Source organism: Amphiura filiformis, chromosome 9 (assembly GCF_039555335.1).
Source record: "Amphiura filiformis chromosome 9, Afil_fr2py, whole genome shotgun sequence".
NCBI lineage: Eukaryota > Metazoa > Echinodermata > Ophiuroidea > Amphilepidida > Amphiuridae > Amphiura > Amphiura filiformis.
Genome location: NC_092636.1, coordinates 3,854,223 through 3,860,520, shown reverse-complemented (window position 1 = coordinate 3,860,520; position 6,298 = coordinate 3,854,223). Strand labels below are relative to the sequence as shown.

Genomic DNA, 6,298 nt, shown 5'->3' with positions numbered 1-6,298 from the left:
AAAGGTATACTATAGTATCTATAAAGACGTTCCTAATTTTGCCACCCCAAATATGAATCCGCTATTAATAATTATATCTATTGTCCATTCTTAATATGAAGATAGCGTAACACTCTATATGCTATATATTTACTATCTACTGCTGATACTCCACTACTTCATCTGTTATCTACTGCTGATACTTCACTACTTCATCTGCTATCTACTGCTGATAGCACACTACTTTGTCTGCTATCTACTGCTGATACTCCACTACTTCATCTGTTATCTACTGCTGATACTTCACTACTTCATCTGTTATCTACTGCTGATACTATACTTCATGATACTCCACTATTTCATCTGATATCTACTGCTGATGGCACACTACTTCATCTGCTATCTACTGCTGATACTCCACTACTTCATCTGTTATCTACTGCTGATATTCCACTACTTCATCTGCTATCTACTGCTGATACTCCACTACTTCATCTGTTATCTACTGCTGATACTCCACTACTTCATCTGCTATCTACTGCTGATACTCCACTACTTCATCTGTTATCTACTGCTGATACTCCACTACTTCATCTGCTATCTACTGCTGATATTCCACTACTTCATCTGCTATCTACTGCTGATATTCCACTACTTCATCTGTTATCTACTGCTGATACTCCACTACTTCATCTGCTATCTACTGCTGATACTCCACTACTTCATCTGCCATCTACTGCTGATACTCCACTACTTCATCTGCCATATACTGCTAATACTCCACTACTTCATCTGTTATACTGTTGGATTTTTACTCATTACCACAATTAATATCCAATTACTATAGTAATTCGTGCACTTCTCTTCAGTTACTTCATCTATATTGATATAGACCTACATGATGTTTTATATCTACTTATTTCTTAGCTAATTTTAAAATCTCCAATACTGGTTGATGTTGTATATATAATTTAATACATGTTTACACCATGTTACATATATCGTTGAAACTTAATTTAATTTGATTACCTATTTGTCATCGGCTGATAAGTGATCTATCTCACTGTGTTGTCAATCCTATATAGGGCTGACATTTGCTTTACCAAAATGATCTTGAAGGTTATGACACAAACAAAACCAATCCCTACTAGTGTATCAACACATCAACTTGATACCAATATCGTATTGAGTTGTCAAAACTACGAACCCCTTACATTTGTGGTTTCGATATCTTATGAGTCAATGTTGCTATGGTTAATAGACATGCCAATGGCGACACGAAGGACCACTTATACGGCTCGTAGTTGCCACCGACACAAACTACTCCCGCTTTGTCGGCAAGTTTGGTTTCTTTCATTTGCTTGTCATCGATTTGTATTAAAATGTTACATTTAACAAAGCACATAACAAAAGTTGAGTGCACAAATTTGCTTCGAATAACTTGTTGTTCTTTTTTGACCACCACTGCGGGAATTTATGGTATTAGAAATACTATGCATCTAAATCACTTTCGTGTTTCATTTTCGTTCGTCCATCCATTCTTTACCACATGTCTTCTTCTTTCCTTCTTTTCCTTCTTTTCCTTCTCCCTTTCCTTCTGTTGTTTTTCCTTTTTGTCGTTCTTTAATTTTCATTTCTTTTCTTTGTTTTTTAAGTTCAATTTTATTCTTTTTTGTCACACTAGAAAGCAAATAAATCATACAGCTCCAGAAAAATGTTTGTATACTGCCGTGTGGAAGTATATAGAAAGTGGTTTAAAAGATAAAAAAGCCACAAAAAAAAAGCAAAAAAAAAAAAAAAAAAAAAAAAAAGGAAAACAAATACATCGCTGCGAGCAGGATCGAACCTGCGCGGGGAGACCCCATTGGATTTCAAGTCCAACGCCTTAACCACTCGGCCATCACAGCACATGAATTTGATACCAATAGATCATCATTTGAAACTTAGAATCGTTTCACCACAAAGAATAATCGATTGATATTAACTCTAATAAGTAAGTTGGTGAAAAAAAAAAGAAATTTTAATTGAATTATTTGAGATGTGTTTGGAAAACCAAAGAGAGAGAAAAAAAGTTTAATTAAAAAGCGACGTATACACCCAATCATGTAATTTATTAGAAAAAATTAACGTCAAGAAAAATTGACATAAAATACAAATCGCTGCGAGCAGGGTTCGAACCTGCGCGGGGAGACCCCATTGGATTTCAAGTCCAACGCCTTAACCACTCGGCCATCACAGCAGACGACGATGGAATAAATGAAATTAAATAAATTGTTTTGGGGAGTGTATGTTTGTAAATTTTGTTAACACGAAGAGACATCAATTATTTTCCTTTTTAAACATATCAAAACAAGTTTCTTTTATATTATTTTCAAAATTGGTAAATAATTATGTGCATCCTGAAGAGCATATAATATAACTGATAAATATCGCTTAATTTATGTCGATTTCAATTAGCCTACATGACACGGTTGATTGCTGTAATCATTAATAAAATAGGTTGCATTTTAACAATGAATGCGCTTTAAAAACACATTTTCTATGTCATTATTTTTCCATCATTATCTTTTTTTGTAATATTTTAGATTAAAGTAGATAATATTAATGATATCAATTGACTTTCTTTATCCTTAAAATGTATTAAACATTCATTTTTCGACCATTATCTTTTTAATGCCATGCCGATAACATTCATAATCATTTCAACAAAACAGTGGACAGGATTTCCTTTGCCAACTGATTCTGATAGCGGCTTTATTGTACAGAGTACAACGACTTTTTATCACAATGCTTGGAAGCCGTTAACTTCTGAAAATAACACTGAAATACTTTTTGTCTTTTTCTGTTGATATTAGCACAGTTGGAGACTAACACGATTTTATCTTTGTCAAAGCATCTATGGGAAATCATTTGCCGCTCAAATGAAATAAGAAAAAGGTAAAAGTGAAATCGATGTGAAATCGCTTGCATTTGAAATGACTTAAGGGATTTGTTGAATAAGCAAAAAGCATATGAACCATTGATTTAGAGAGTGTCAAGAAAACCACTACATAATAAAAGGGGAATATCTTGCAGAAATATTAAGTGTTGTTAAAGTGTTTCTGTCTAATTAGGAAACAATGCCCCCTAAGGCGTACACAAATGGCTGAGACTGAAACGTTACTAACTTGGATGCATTTTAATGCTAATATTGGTCAATTTGATTCAGCTTAGGGCAATACTAAAACTTTTCGATCTTTGACGATAAAATCCTACTTTAAAGGTCGATATGTTCACAATTATATATGCTATCAACCTTATTTTACTCTTTGATGTATTTTAGCTGAATTTGTAAATCATAAATAAAAAACTTTATATATATCTGAGTTTGCTGCTGGTAATCATGGTAATCCAATACTTCATCTGATATATACGCCACCACTTCATCTATTATATACTTCTGATACTTCACTACTTCGTCTGTTACTGTTGATACTCCACTGTACTTAATCTTCCATCTAAGCTGATACTTTATCTGCTTTCTATTACTGATACTCCACTACTTCATCTGCTATCTACTGCTGATACTCCACTACTTCATCTATCTACTGCTGATGTTCCACTTCTTCATCTGCTATCTACTGCTGATACTCCACTACTTCATCTGCTATCTACTACTGATACTCAACTACTTCATCTGCTATCTACTACTGATAGCACACAACTTCATCTGCTGTCTACTGCTGATACACTTAATCTGCTATCTACTGCTGATATTCTACTACTTCATCTGCTATCTACTGCGGATACTCCACTACTTCATCTGCTATCTACTGCTGATACTCCACTACTTCATCTGCTATCTACTGCTGATATTCCACTACTTCATCTGCTATCTACTGCTGATACTCCACTACTTCATCTGCTATCTACTGCTGATAATCCACTACTTCATCTGCTATCTACTGCTGATAATCCACTACTTCATCTACTATCTACTGCTGATACTTCACTACTTCATCTGCTATCTACTGCTGATACTCCACTACTTCATCTGCTATCTAATGCTGATATTCCATTACTTCATCTGCTATCTACTGATGATACTCCACTACTTCATCTGCTATCTACTGCTGATATTCCACTACTTCATCTGCTATCTACTGCTGATACTCCACTACTTCATCTGCTATCTACTGCTGATACTCCTCTATTGGACTCTTGCACCACTTATTATAACGATAACTGCATTTCTATCATGTTTATAAAGTATGTTGTTATAAAGCATTTCTCCCAATTTCAAAACAGATGTACAAATTGCATGTTCGCTTCGATAAAAGGTTTTGATCCTATTATTTACATACTCATTATGTGCATGTATGCAACTGAGAGAAGGAAAAGTCTATGAAGCACTAAATTACTCGAGAATAAAAGGCTCATTAGCGACTTAATTCCTATTAAAATCATCACTTCAACCGTCCTCAAAAACAGATGCACATTCGCTGGTTTTACACGAGCCCCTACATGGAACGAGTCCCGTAGGAACCAATCAACACAAACTTGCGTACTCCAAACGCGAAGCAAAATAAGGACCTTCTAACATGTACCGAAATAACTTGTAAAAGACGGTCCAGGGAGTGTGAGCATTTAGCCGCAATGTAATGTGCATTGTAAATGACCATTGATTCATATTTAATTGAGTATATATCTGAATTCGACAGACATTCTTAAAGAGCATCGAATGTGCGTGGGAAACTAATATGATTTTGGAATACACTTTGATTTCTGTTTTAGCTAATGATTATTATGTGCAATTCATAAGAATAGGAACATATCATTGTTTTTATTTACATTTTTATTCATTCAAGAACATTTCAAAAATTAGCAACTATATGTTGTCCTTTGTCACTGGTTTATAAGTTGAGTACATTTTCATGTAAACTACAGCAATAATCGAGAAACGTAACATTCTTAAAACTTAAGTCATCAGTTTTGAATAATTTGACTATTACCTGTAGTCTATCACTTTGAAACAAAAATGCGAAACGTGCAAATTTACGAAGAAGTATGAAATTTTGAAATATTTGTCAAAACGAATTGCAAAATGAATTGATAACAAAATATCAACATTTACATCGCACTATTCGTTTAATCATATAATCACATCAATAAATAATCTAATTTTGTCCTCGAATTTGCACATTAAGATAATTTTCACCAAAAGTGCATTGATATAGATACTTTTGATGTGAAACGTTTATGAAATAATTACTTTTATTGCTGTCAATAAATCGTAAAAAGTTAATTTCTTACAACACGTGTATTGATTTATCACGATTCCAACAAATAATAGTATCTTATATCTTGTCGTGTGTACCACATTCAATGGCAACGTTTACACATAAGGTTGTATTATATTTACCCACTGACTTTGGTTGACAAATTCTCATCTCATTTCACAACCATTTTTACCGAATGCCTTTGCTTTAAGTCTCGCCAGCATGCGTTATGCAAGGCGTGTGACACAGCACCTATAAATGAATGCCGTGTGTAAATAACAATTTACTTGCACTATTCTAGTTTTTGATTATAAAATGATAATAGCCGCTATACAATTGTAGGGTTTGTTATCAAAACAATAATTAATGAGTGAATTATAAAGATAAATCAAGTCTATTTGCATTGAATGAAATAAAAAGTGTGGTGTCAATATATATAAGAAAACATTTGCGGAATGAATTCGTCAAAAACTTTTAAAGGACAAAGAAAGGTCATCTGGAACAGGCTTCAGAATTTGCGCTCGTTTGAGACCGGGGGTTTGAGAATGAAAGGATTTTGTTGTTCATGGAGTTGCAGGCATCCAATGAAGTTCAAATCTGTTGCTGTGGGCTAAGGTTGACCATCACACATGTACTTTCATTTATAGAGAACATTTAAGAATAAAATGACTTAAATGATGCATAACGTGAAACAAACATGCACAAAAGCGCTAATGTTTTTTGAATGTCCTCAGGCACACGACAGATATCAGTTACCCTTGTTACAGTCGTTTTGCATTGTCCAATACGTAATATATAACGCCAATGAAGTACGAAACGAACGGTTATACAGTAAATCCAATGTTCAAATAATTAGATCTTTTACAGATTTACACTAAAACATGTATTTTGCCAATATGCTTTAGGCATATCATTGATATTTATTCCAAATCCAAAATTGATTGGAAAATACAAGTATATTGAAATTTCTGTATAACCGTTTCGTTAATTCGTCAGACTTGCCAGAATTCATGTGCAACTCCTATTAACTTTGACCAGCATTTAGCTAATTAGTAGGGGCA

General features: G+C 33.8%; 2 non-coding genes across 2 annotated transcripts; both read right to left on the bottom strand.

Moving 5' to 3' along the window:
• Positions 1-1,805: 1,805 nt before the first annotated feature.
• Positions 1,806-1,886, bottom strand: Trnas-uga (transfer RNA serine (anticodon UGA)). The gene has a single exon. It is a non-coding gene; the product is annotated as a tRNA-Ser (tRNA).
• Positions 1,887-2,136: 250 nt separating this feature from the next.
• Trnas-uga (transfer RNA serine (anticodon UGA)) lies at positions 2,137-2,218 on the bottom strand. Its single transcript has one exon. It is a non-coding gene; the product is annotated as a tRNA-Ser (tRNA).
• Positions 2,219-6,298: the final 4,080 nt, after the last annotated feature.